This window comes from Euprymna scolopes, chromosome 2 (genome assembly GCF_053919585.1).
Source record: "Euprymna scolopes isolate OS-2025 chromosome 2, ASM5391958v1, whole genome shotgun sequence".
NCBI classification, from domain to species: domain Eukaryota; kingdom Metazoa; phylum Mollusca; class Cephalopoda; order Sepiida; family Sepiolidae; genus Euprymna; species Euprymna scolopes.
The window spans coordinates 122,415,623-122,430,743 of NC_136483.1; the positions used below are offsets into that span (position 1 = coordinate 122,415,623).

Genomic DNA, 15,121 nt, shown 5'->3' on the forward strand with positions numbered 1-15,121 from the left:
TATATTCGATTTATTGGAATGAGTATAAAATTTCACATTGACCCTGAAAATATTCAATAGAAAAATTTTGATAGATTTTTAAAGCTAAAAATTAACTCGTAAAATTCAATTGATTTCATTACGTAAAAAAACATGGCTACATGAACGCGCGCAGGCACTTTGTAAACATTTTGTAAACATTGTTTTTTTAAATAAAAAAATAATATTTCTATTATTTTTTAAACAACTTTAATAGTTTATTTTGGTAGTATATTCCATAAAGAAAATAAACAGCCCACTTTTAAAAGAGAAATTACGAGTTTTTTTTTTCGCAGTTTTGTGTTAGGGGTGTCAAAAATTCCCTCCAAAATTCTGGCACACCTAGATCACCAGGGACCATGAGGTGAGGGCACACCATTAATATATCCACGTGGGAAAAAAGGAAAAAAATATAACAGAGTAAAAACCGAATAGCATACTGCTTACACGCTATTTAACGATTTGTCAGTCTTCTTGAATGACACGAATTAGCGGCCATCTTACAATGAGAAGTCCTCTTCTTTTGATACGAGAGTTATGTAAAAAGGGGGAGGGTAGTGGTGAGGTGTTTACACTTAACGGGCTTATTTTCCATCGCGTCTTATTCGATTTTTTATATTTGTTATATAAAAAATTCAACATTAGATGTTTTTCAGTGCTTATAGTTTAGATTTCACTTATCGATTATTGTTTATTTTCAAATAAAACATTATATGTGTAATAGTTTAATGCAGTAATAAGAATTTTGATAGTAGCGAGCGACATCTTTTAGGATTCCCTTAAAGTTAATGTTAGTCAAAATTAATAGAAACAAATTAATGAAAACGAATTTTGGAATAAATATTGGTCTCCCATAGTTTTTCTCTTTTCGCGGCGTTTAAAGAGCGAATTCTTTTGTTCGCCGACAAGGTCAATAAAGATACATATTTATTAAGGTTGCGCTACTGATTTGCTGCCATTCATGCCCTTTAGGGTTTTGACAAAAATGAAGAAATGAAACTTGATTCGATTCTAACTGATAAACATTGGCGAGTCTAAAAGTTAAATTTTAAAATACGCAAAAATTGGATATTATCCAACATTCGTTTACTTTTAATGTTGTACACGACTTCACTGAATCACACGATTTATTCTTGGTAGCAAACAAGTTGTTATTTCTTGGGACTTCATGGAACATAAAACATTTTTCCTGTTGGCATATTTTCTACTCATGTTGATTAATAATGCAATGGGGAGTTTTGGACTGAGTCAGACGTTACAAACGGCAAGTTTTGATTGGTAGAACTGATGAAGATTTTGATGATGTCATATCAACGTGCGCTTTTGTTTCTTTTTATTCCATCCTTTTTTTTTATAAATATTTCCCCACCGTATACTTTTTATGTATATTTTATTTACTAGTGTATTACCTGTTCTACCAACTGTGCGATATAATTGAACTTTTACCTTTATCTATCTGGCGTTGCTCGGACTCTTTTTACGTTTATATTCGTTTTATTCATTAAATCGTAACTTTTTTGCACTTGTTCTTGATTTATTTATTGCAAGAAAATATTTTAATATTTGAATAATAAATAATTAATTTAATATGTAAAATTTTCATGGAAAGATAATTCAATAGAAGCAAGAAAAATCGGATTTGCTATATCTTTATAGATAAATAATTATTTATTTTTCAAATAAAACATTGAATAAATTTTTCATATTGTTATGGTGAATTATTTTTTCTTTTAACTGTATTAATTTTTAAATCTTCACGGCAATATGCCTTGTTTGATGTGAACAAAAGTAAAACAAAGTTTTCTCATGCAGCCCTGGTGTATTAAATAACATTTTGATCTGTTCATTTATAATATATATTTACAACTAACTGATCTTCTACACAAACTATGATTTATATTTAAACCATATTTGATTCATTACCATGGATTTTTATTTAAACCATGTTTTAATGAAAAAATGTTAACGTATATGTGAAACGCGTGTGTAAATGAAAGCTTTGTATAGTAATGATATAGTCGTTCATCAAATTTCGTTTGCTGATATTTGGGCTTGACGATGAATAGAAATTAAGTAGCCATCTTTCTAAACAAATAGGTACTAACTATAAAAAGTAATAAAAAACAGATTAGATTATAAAAATATACACCATCATATATTTATTACAGTTGTATTTTGTGTCTGATGATTAGCCATTTTGGAATATCTTTTAACGAAATAATATTTAAGCATGTCCAAATGATTAAGAAACGATGATAAAACGGAAGAAATATATCTTATGATAAACCTGTTATAATATATTGCTGACTTGGTTATTGGAAAATTATAATATATATGCTCGATTATTGATACTGAAAATCGTTGAGCTTAATTAACTGGGTCAATTAATATTGACTTTGGTTTAAATGGGTGTATGAACATTACTGGAATTTAATAAGCAAATTTTGGTTTTTGTGCACGTGTGTGAGAGAATTCCTTCATCATAGGTTCCGAAACGGTTGACCCTATCTTTTGCAAATTTCACACAAAGGTAATTTCTATGTCTGGCAGTGTCCTTAGTTATGTTTTTAGTAGAAATTCATCTGATAAGTATCGAAAATCGAAAAAAAAACATATTAAAAATAGTTTTTATCTTATAGATAAACTAGAATAATTTTTACAAGGAAATATTTTACGTTAAACCGGCAAGGGAGATAATGCACTCTTATCAAATGAGTTTTATTTTAAAAAAGAATTATCGTCTTGAGACATAAGATCAAATGATCCCCTGTTCAAGCCCGGATGTTCTTCACCATTTTATTTAAATTTTTTCTTATTGAGTTCAATTTACGAGAAAAGAAGATACCATTTAAAATTGCCGCAAATCATTTCTTCGTTTTCATATTTAATCAGAAATGACTTTTACAGGGCATTCATCGTCAAGCCCAAATATCAGCTAACGTGATATTGCAAACAAAGTCAAACGAAATTTGATGAACGACTATATCATTACTATTTTAAAAAAATGCCATCGGGCAAATTATTCATCGTAATATATAATATTCAATATGGGATTAATTCTATAATCATACATACGCAATTTGCATGAATTAAAATATCATGTTTAAGCGTATTGTATGACCAGGCAATGCCAGGTGCCCAGAAAGTATATATATATATATATATATATATATATATATATATAAACCATTTTAGTCAATCAATAAATATAATAATTTATGACGTGAAATGTTTAAATTTCAAATCAAAAGATTTTTATTATTCTATGTAAGACAAAGAATACATTTGAGATGTTATAACTCTTTATCCTACAGGATTTCGATGTCTACCATCTCTTCAGAGGAGAAAATATTAGCAAATAATTATAATGGTTTACACCTTATTTGCTAAAGCCAGTGAGACATGGAAAATCACAATTAAAAGTTAAGTACTTAAATGTCATAGAGTAAGGGAAGTTAATGAAAAGGATATAAAAATTCACACCCAAATTGCATGGTAAAATCCGAAGTGAATGTTGTGTGGTAAAATGATCCAAACTGTATTTTGAGTAATCCACATCACAAGGTAATGGTCCGAAGTAGGCATTTTCCTGGAGCAATTTTCTTTGTTTATATAATGGGCCCAGTAAAAAAAAAATTTATATAGGTCCGGTGGATCTGTTTATCAATAAACATACAATTTAATATTTTTTATAATTATAGAACATGAGCTTCGAATTCCATCCTAGAATAACATCAAATTGTTAATAAAATAAAATAAAACCGCTTTCAATAGACATGCCACGCAAATTGAGAGAAACTGAACTGGTATGAAAAATTAAAAATGAAAAAAGAAAAAAGGAAAATAAAAATAAAAAATAAAAATATAAAATAAATAAAAATAAGAGATGGTAGACATCGAAATCCTATAGGATAAAGAGTTATAATTATTCAAATGTATTCTTTTTCTTACATAGAATAATAAAAAATCTTTTGATTTGAAATTTAAACGTTTCACGTCATAAATTTTTAAATTTATTGAATGACTGAAATTTGATTTATTTGCTCTATCTTGTATATCGAGCAATTTTAATTTAGGCGGGATAATATTTATAGAATATTACTGCCAGTAATATTTTGTAAATCTTATAATCATAGGTTTCCATACCAGTTCATTATTAGATAATTTTATTCTGAAGTATATATATATATATATATATATATACACACACACACACATCGGTTACAGATTACAGTCGGTTGGAAGATTCGAACCTGGCCACGAAGCCATCTCTGACTCCATTAGCAAGGAACAAACCTCACGGCCAGCGTTAACCGCAAGAAAGATAGTTGAAAATTAAATCTTTATTATTGAACTAGCGGGGTACTCGGCGTTGCCCGGGTGTTTGGGTGTGTATGTGGGGAAGGAGGTTAAATCAAAACAAAATGGAAAATAAAGAATAAGCTAACGTAATAACACTGTTGACATATTATTAAAAAAAAACAGCGAACGTGATGCAATATAAAGAATAAACGAACGATGTTAAAACTTTTTTAAAAAATCGGAAAAATAAAAAAAACAGCAAACGTGATGGAAAAATAAAGAAAAAAAAGAACGACAAACTGGCATAAATAACTCTGTTTCATTAAAATTTTAAAAGTCCAATATATATATATATATATATATATATATATATATATATATATATATATATATATATATATAAATACAAATACGCACGTGGTCGGTCTTTCTAACCTCATATTTTGAATTAATTGTCTCCGTGCTTCTAAAAAGAGGATTACTACTAATACTACACATTTGCGCATGAACGGCGCTACCCACTGGACCACAATCACCATCTCCGACAAACAAACTCTGTCAAACGACATCATGGCACGTCAGAAAAAATATATATATATATTGTATTTTTTTTTTTTTAAATCCTGATGAGGGCTTTTTTATAAGCCAAAAAATGTGAACTTTAAATAAATAAATATTTGTTTATTTAAGAAAAAATACAAATACGTATGTGGTCGTTCTTTTTAACCTCATATTTTGAATTTCATTGTCTCCGTGGTTCTAAAAAGTGGATTACTACTAATACCACACACACGCGCGCGTGCACACACACACACACACACACACACACACACACACACACACACACACATATATATATATATATATATATATATATATATATATATATATATATATATATATATATATATATATAACTGCTTAATATTCAAGCATTTTTCAGTAGTATTTATTATACACTTATCGCAAGTGTTTCATTCCATCGGATGAATTCGTCAGACTAACACCTAGCCTGACGAATTGTTTTAGTAGCTAGAAGCAAACGTTTGCGTAACTCATTTGTTATAAGTATGTATTTTAAAATAACAACCTCTATATATACACAGAAATGTTTATATATATATATATGCAGAATATTATGATTTGTTCGTAAAATGAAAACGGTATTTTATGTGAAACAAAAGTAACGTTTATTTTTTAAAAAGCATAAATATGTTTTATTAGTTTCTTCTAACAAAAAAGTGCATTTTTTAAAATTATATTTATATAAGTAATTTATAAAATCCGAAGAAAAATCAACTAAAAAAAAAAATTCGAAAGACAGCCATAAATGTAATCGTGTTATTAGTAGCTAAAAATTTGTAAAAAAAATTTTGCTTGTTAGGACTTCAAATATGATGGCATTTTTCAGTGTAAGGGCCTGAATCTATATTTACGTCAATCTCGATAAAAAGCAAACCTTCTAAGAACATAGAAGCGTCGAATTTGACCTCGCAAGGCAAGTACGTTTTATGAGACAGAAGTACTTGAAAGCTTATGACTAACACTTCTACAAACAGCTTTAAAGCGCTTTTATTACCGAGTTTTGCCGATTACAATATTGTGAAAACGATCATCCTGTAAAACACCGATGAATCAATATGCAGGGGCGCATTGTTTCGATCTGTTCCCTGAAGGAACTTTTTAGCCCCTCTGGGAATCACGGTCAGTCAACAGAGAGAACCCAACTAGCATCGAAGAGAGATCTCCTTTTCCCCCTCTCTCCTCTGTCCTTTCCTGTTTTGTCTTTTTTTCGTTTATCGATACGAGTTGCGCTCGGCATATTTAAATGTTGCATCAAATTTCCCAATCTCTACCATTTCTTTCTTTTCATGTCTTACTTTTTTCTTTCTTTTCCTTCTGTTATATTTTTCACAAATAAAACTACTTTAAAATTTAAAAATTCGTTTTTCTTTCACTGTTTTTCGTTTGTTCTGTTTCACACTTTTTACGTGTTTGAAAGAGTTTCTCCTCTTCAACTTGTTCGACGTAAAATATCCTACCTTTTTCTTGTGTAACTGTGCTTTGTCATATTCTAACGGCGTAGTGTTTGTAACAAAATATACGTTTTATATATCATATATCTGACTCCAACGCCACAACAAAACACTGTCATCAGCCGCAATAGGAAAGATACTAACCAAAAATAGTAATCTATATAATACTAAAAGTCTATGGGTCTTGTATGTTTGCAATCAGATTTCCGGTTTTCAACATCCGGTTGCGCATGCGTAAATAGCAACGTCTTCAATCCGTTATTCCAATTCCGGAATTTTTATATCGCTTTTAATACAAACAATTTCATTTAATTTGATCAAATAGTTTTTTGTTTTTTTTCAACACTCCTACTCCCTCTGTTTTCGTTACGTACGCGAGAAATCTTTAATTCATGTCATTATAAATAAATAATTTTATAAAATCAACCGTAGTTTTTTTTTTTTTTTAACGGCTAAAAACATTCAACTTCGTGAAGTCTGTCGCAGTTTCAAAGAAAACACCTCTCACTTTCACTCTCATAGATTTCAACACTCCTACTCCCTCTGTTTTCGTTACGTACGCGAGAAATAGTTACGTGTATGTGTGAGAGAGAGAAAAAGGTAACCGATGTAAAACTGGATAGAGTTATCCCCCTTAACTAATGCAGACCTTTTTACTAGAGGGCGTTATTACAAAAATATTTCTTTTTCTTCTTCCCATGTTTTTTAAAGTCGTCTGCTTACATTTCCAAACGGAAAGCTGAATCGGTAAATGCACACATTTCTATTACATTAAATAGTGTTTTCCTTTACACAATGGGTACTGAATGTTTGCTTAAATTAAATGAAAAAAGTTACATTTTATTTTCATTTTCTATTTAAAAAGCCATTATTAACATGTGGAGAGTGTTTTTTTTATTATTCTGTACTTTCAACTAACAATTTCATTTAAAAGATGATATATCAAAATTTGAATTTAACTATAATAAGGATTATGATACCTGTTCAGTGCATAAGTATGACCAACCACTTATAATTCAGTGACTGTAATTTAAAAAAAAATAACAATTATAATAAACAGAACGACTCATAGAAATCTATCTATATTCTTTTTTCATTTTAATATACTTTCATAGAAATGCTTCTGTTATGTAAAAAAAAACTATTTTCTTTATGCCACAAGTGTCACGCTCATACATGAATTCCATAGCTAATATAACGTACTGACCCAACGGGTTACGGGTGGTCTAGTATAATGTATAAATATGACTGTGTAAAATTATTTGGAGAAAGAAATATTTATATAACAAATATAACCCAATGTCAACAAAAAAGCATTTAATACTGGAACTAATATCTTAAACATATTTTACAATTCAAAACAATAAATATGCAAAATAAATATATCAATGAATGAACAACAAACTAAACAAAATAAATACAAACAAAGAGGGGATTTCTTTTATTAATGTATAAATCCTTTCAAGCAATCCTAGAACATATACGATATCATCATATAAAATCACTAAGAATGGCTCGAACCAACTCAATTATCATAGTGATAAAAATAAAAATACTAAATAAACATTACAAAACCTGCACATATGTCCTAATCAAGCAAACATATTTTAGAGTGAACAAACCAAGTTCGAAAAAATAATAATCGATAACAATTTCCCCATAAAATTAGATGACCATCAATGAAACCTTATACAAACTCCATGCGTAATAAACACACGAGTAAAGCTCCTCCCCCAAATCTACGAGTTATAATATTAAAACAACAGGCATATTAAATATAAATTATAAAGTAAAAAAAAATCATGTTTAGTATAAACTATAAAGTATAAAAACCAAATGTATATTATATGTAAATTGTAAAGTATAAGAACGCAATGGCTATAGTATAAGTATAAACACCAAATGCACATTAAATAAAAGCTGTACAGCATAAAAACAAAATGCATATTAAATATAAACTGTAAAATATAAAAATCAAATGCATATTAAATATAAACTGTAAAGTATAAAAACCAAATGCACATTAAATAAAAGCTGTACAGTATAAAAACCAAATGCATATTAAATATAAACTGTAAAATATAAAAACCAAATGCATATTAAATATAAACTGTAAAGTATAAAAACCAAATGCACATTAAATAAACGCTGTACAGTATAAAAACCAAATGCATATTAAATATAAACTGTAAAATATAAAAACCAAATGCATATTAAATATACATTGTAAAGTATAAACACCAAATGCACATAAAATAAAAGCTGTACAGTATAAAAACCAAATGCATATTAAATATAAACTGTAAAAAATAAAAACCAAATGCACATAAAATATAAACTGTACAGTATAAAAACCAAATGCACATTAAATAAAAGCTGTACAGTATAAAAACCAAATGCACATAAAATAAAAGCTGTACAGTATAAAAACCAAATGCATATTTAATATAAACTGTAAAATATAAAAACCAAATGCATATTATATAAAAACTGTAAAGTATAAAAACAAAATGCACATTAAATAAAAGATGTACAGTATAAAAACCAAATGTACATTAAATAAAAGCTGTACAGTATAAAAACCAAATGCATATTAAATATGAACTGTAAAGTACAAAAACAAATGCATATTAAATATAAACTGTAAAATATAAAACCCAAATGCATATTAAATATAAACTGTAAAGTATGAAAACCAAATGTACATTAAATAAAAGCTGTACACTATAAAACCAAAATGCATATTAAATATAAACTGTAAAAAATCAAAATCAAATGGATATTAAATATAAACTGTAAAGTATAAAAACCAAATGTAAAGTAAATAAAAGCTGTACAGTACAAAAACCAAATGTACATAAAATAAAAGCTGTACAGTATAAAAACCAAATGCATATTAAATATAAACTGTAAAGTATAAAAACCAAATGCACATCAAATAAAAGCTGAACAGTATAAAAACCAAATGTACATTAAATAAAAGCTGTACAGTATAAAAACCAAATGTACATTAAAAAAAGCTGTACAGTATAAAAACCAAATGCATATTAAATATAAACTGTTAAGTATAAAAACCAAATGCACATTACATAAAAGCTGAACAGTATAAAAACCAAATGTACATTAAATAAAAGCTGTACAGTATAAAAACAAAATGCATATTAAATATAAACTGTAAAATATAAACATCAAATGGATATTAAATATAAACTGTAAAGTATAAAAACCAAATGTACATTAACAAACAAATGTACAGTATAAAAACCACATGTACATTAAATAAAAGCTGTACAGTATAAAAACCAAATGTACATTAAATAAAAGCTGTACAGTATAAAAACCAAAGATACATTAATTAAAAGATGTACAGTATAAAAACGAAATGCACATTAAATATAAACTGTAAAATATAAAAATCAAATGGATATTAAATATAAACTGTAAAGTATAAAAACCAAATGTACATTAAGTAAAAAGCTGTACTGTATGAAAACCAAATGTACATTAAATAAAAGCTGTACAGTATGAAAACCAAATGTACATTAAATAAAAGCTGTACAGTATAAAAACCAAATGTACATTAAATAAAAGCTGAACAGTATAAACATCAAATGGATATTAAATATAAACTGTAAAATATAAAAACCAAATGTACATTAAATAAAAGCTGTACTGTATGAAAACCAAATGTACATTAAATAAAAACTGTACAGTATAAAAACCAAATGTACATTAAATAAAAGCTGAACAGTATAAAAACAAAATGCATATTAAATATAAACCGTAAAAAATAAAAATCAAATGGATATTAAATATAAACTGTAAAGTATAAAAACCAAATGTACGTTAAATAAAAGCTGTACAGTATAAAAACCAAATGTAAATTAAATAAAAGCTGAACAGTATAAAAACCAAATGCATATTAAATATAAACTGTAAAATATAAAAATCAAATGGATATTAAATATAAACTGTAAAGTATAAAAACCAAATGTACATTAAATAAAAGCTGTACAGTATCAAAACCAAATGTACATTAAATAAAAGCTGTACAGTATAAAAACCTAATGCATATTAAATATAAACTGTAAAATATAAAAATCAAATGGATATTAAATATAAACTGTAAAGTATAAAAACCAAATGTACACTACATAAAAGCTGTACAGTATAAAAAACAAACGTACATTGAATAAAAGCTGTACAGTATAAACAGCAAATGCATATTAAATATAAACTGTAAAGTATAAAAACCAAATGCACATTAAATAAAAGCTGTACAGAATAAAAACCAAATGTACATTAAATAAAAGCTGTACAGTATAAAAACCAAATGCATATTAAATATAAACTGTAAAATGTAAAAATAAAATGGATATTAAATATAAACTGTAAAGTATAAAAACCAAATGTACATTAAATAAAAGATGTACAGTATAAACACCAAATGTACATTAAATAAAAGCTATACAGTATAAAAACAAAATGTACATTAAATAAAAGCTGTACAGTATAAAAACAAAATGCATATTAAATATAAACTGTAAAATATAAACATCAAATGGATATTAAATATAAACTGTAAAGTATAAAAACCAAATGTACATTAAAAAACAGATGTACAGTATCAAAACCACATGTACATTAAATAAAAGCTGTACAGTATAAAAACCAAATGTACATTAAATAAAAGCTGTACAGTATAAAAACCAAAGATACATTAAATAAAAGATGTACAGTATAAAAACGAAATGCACATTAAAGATAAACTGTAAAATATAAAAATCAAATGGATATTAAATATAAACTGTAAAGTATTAAAACTAAATGTACATTACGTAAAAAGCTGTACTGTATGGAAACCAAATGTACATTAAATAAAAGCTGTTGAGTATAAAAACCAAATGTACATTAAATAAAAGCTGAACAGTATAAACATCAAATGGATATTAAATATAAACTGTAAAATATAAAAACCTAATGTACATTAAATAAAAGCTGTACAGTATAAAACCCAAATGCATATTAAAAATATACTGTAACATATAAAAATCAAATGGATATTAAATATAAACTGTAAAGTATAAAAACCCAATGTACATTAAATAAAAGCAGTACAGTATAAAAACCTAATGCATATTAAATATAAACTGTAAAATATAAAAATCAAATGGATATTAAATATAAACTGTACAGTATAAAAACCAAATGTACATTAAATAAAAGATGTACAGTATTAACACCAAATGTACATTAAACAAAAGCTGTACAGTATAAAACCCAAATGCATATTAAATATAAACTGTAAAATATAAAAATAAAATGGATATAAAATATAAACTGTAAAGTATAAAAACCAAATGCACATTAAATAAAAGCTGTACAGTATAAAAACCAAATGCATATTTAATATAAACAGTAATGTATATAAATCAAATACATATAAAATATACTGTAAAGTATAAAAACCAAATGAATATACAATATAAACTGTAAAGTATAAAAACCAAATGCATATTAAATATAAACTGTAAAGTATAAAAACCAAATGCATATAAAATACAAGCTGTACAGTATAAAAACCAAATGAATATTAAATATAAACTGTAAAATATAAAAACCAAATGAATATTTAATATAAACTGTAAAGTATAAAAACCAAATGCACATTAAATAAAAGCTGTACAGTATAAAAACCAAATGAATATTAAATATAAACTGTAAAATATAAAAACCAAATGAATATTAAATATAAACTGTAAAATATAAAAACCAAATGAATATTTTATAGAAACTGTAAAATATAAAAACCAAATGCGCATTAAATAAAAGCTGTACAGTATAAAACCCAAATGCATATTAAATATAAACTGTAAAATATAAAAACCAAATGCATATTATATAAAAACTGTAAAGTATAAAAACCAAATGCACATTAAATAAAAGCTGTACAGTATAAAACAAAATGCATATTAAATACAAACTGTAAAATATAAAAATCAACTGCATATTAAATATAAACTGCAAAGTATAAAAACCAAATGCACATTAAATAAAAGCTGTAGAGTATAAAAACCAAATGCATATTAAATATAAACTGTAAAATATACAAACCAAATGCATATTAAGTATAAACTGTAAAGTGTAAAAACCAAATGCACATTAAATAAAAGCTGTACAGTATAAAAACCAAATGCACATTTAATAAAAGCTGTACAGTATAAAAACCAAATGCACATTAAAAAAAAGCCGTACAGTTTAAAAACGAAATGCACATTACATAAAAGCTGTACAGTATCATCACCAAATGCACATATAATATAAACTGTAAAATATACAATCCAAATGCATATTAAATATAAACTAGAAAGTCTCACAACCAAATGCACATTAAATAAAACTGTACGGTATAAAAACTAAATGCACATTAAATATAAACTGTAAAATATAAAAACCAAATGCATATTAAATATAAACTGTAAAGTATAAAAACCAAATTCACATTAAATAAAAGCTGTACAGTACAAAACCAAATGCATATTACATATACACTGTAAAATATAAAAACCAAATGCATATTAAATATAAACTGTAAAATATAAAAACCAAATGCACATTAAATATAAGCTGTACAGAATAAAAACCAAATGTATATTAAACATAAAAGCTGTACAGTATAAAAACCAAATGCACATTAAATAAAAGCTGTACAGTATAAAAACCAAATGCACATTAAATATATACTGTAAAATATAAATACTAAATGCATATTAAATATAAACAGTCAAGTATCAAAACCAAATGCACATTAAATAAAAGCTGTACAGTATAAAAACATAATGCATATTAAATACAAACTGTAAAATATAAAAACGAAATGCATATGAAATATAAATTGTAAAATATAAAAACAAATGCACATTAAATAAAAGCTGTACAGTATAAAAACCAAATGCACATAAAATAAAATCTGTACAGTATAAAAACCAAATGAATATTAAATATAAACTGTAAAGTATAAAAACCAAATGCACATTAAATAAAAGCTGTAGAGTATAAAAACCAAATTCACATTTAAGATAATCTGTAAAATATAAAAACCAAATGCACATTAAACAAAAGCTGTACAGTATAAAAACCAAATGCATATTAAATATAAACTGTAAAATATACAAACCAAATTCATATAAAATATAAACTGTAAAATATAAAAACAATATGAACATTACATACAAGCTGTCCAGTATCAAAACCAAATGCACATTAAATATAAACTGTAAAATAAAAAAACCAAATGCACATTAAATATAAACTGTAAAAAACCAAATGCACATTAAATAAAAGCTGTACAGTATAAAAACGAAATGTACATACAATATAAACTGTAAAATATAAACACCAAATGCAAATTAAATAAAAGCTGTACAGTATGAAAACCAAACGCTTATTAATTATAAACTGTAACATAAAGCAAGCAAATGCATATTAAATATAAACTGTAAAGTATAAAAACCAACTGCACATTAAATAAAAGCTGTACAGTATAAAAACCAAATGCACATTAAATAAAAGCTGTAGAGTATATAAACCAAATGCACATCTAATATAAACTGTAAAATATAAAAACGAAATGCACATTAAATAAAAGCTGTACAGTATAAAAACCAAATGCATATTAAATATAAACTGTAAAATATAAAAACCAAATGCATATTAAATATAAACTGTAAAGTATAAAAACAAAATGCACATTAAATAAAAGATGTACAGTATAAAAACCAAACTCACATAAAATATAAACTGTAAAATAAAAAAACCACATGCACATTAAATAAAAGCTGTACAGTACAAATACCAAATGCACATTAAATATACACTGTAAAATATAAAAACCAAATGCACATTAAATAAAAGCTGTACAGTATAAAAACCAAATGCATATTAAACATAAACTGTAAAATATAAAAACCTAATGCACATGAAATAAAAGTTGTACAGTATAAACACCAAATGCATATTAAATATAAACTGTAAAATATAAAAACCAAATGTATAATCAACATAAAAGCTGTAGAGTATAAAAACCAAATGCACAATAAATAAAAGCTGTACAGTATAAAAACAAAATGCACATTAAATAAAAACTGTAAAATACAAAAAACAAATGCATATAAAATAAAAAATGTAAAATATAAAAACCAAATGCACATTAAATAAAAGCTGTACAGTATAAAAACAAAATGCATATTAAATATAAACTGTAAAATATGAAAACCAAATGCACATTAAATAAAAGCTGTACAGTATAAAAACCAAATGAACATTACATAAAAGCTGTACAGTATAAAAACCAAATGCACATTAAATGAAAGCTGTACAGTATGAAAACAAAATGCACATTAAATAAAAGCTGTACAGTATAAAAACCTAATTCATATAAAATACAACCTGTAACATATAAAAACCAAATGCATATTAAACATAAACTGTACAGTATACAAACCAAATGCACATTAAATGAAAGCTGTATAGTATAAAAATCAAATGCATATTTAATAAAAACTGTAAAATATAACAACCAAATACGTATTAAATATAAACTGTAAAGTATAAAAACCAAATGCACATTAAATAAAAGCTGTACAGTATAAAAACCAAATGCACATTAAATAAAAGCTGTATAGTATAAAAACCAAATGCAAATTAAATAAAACCTGTACAGTATAAAAAACAAATGCACATTAAATAAAAACCGTGCAGCATAC

The 15,121-nt window shown here is 25.7% G+C and overlaps 1 protein-coding gene across 1 annotated transcript in view; it reads left to right on the forward strand.

Moving 5' to 3' along the window:
- The first annotated feature begins 7,041 nt into the window (after positions 1 to 7,041).
- Positions 7,042 to 15,121, forward strand: part of LOC145295845 (nose resistant to fluoxetine protein 6-like) — a 387,176-nt gene continuing 379,096 nt past the window's right edge. Inside the window, exon 1 of the mRNA XM_080141605.1 lies at positions 7,042 to 7,103. The gene's annotated coding sequence lies outside the window, so the exon portion shown is untranslated. The remainder of the gene's footprint in view (positions 7,104 to 15,121) is intronic.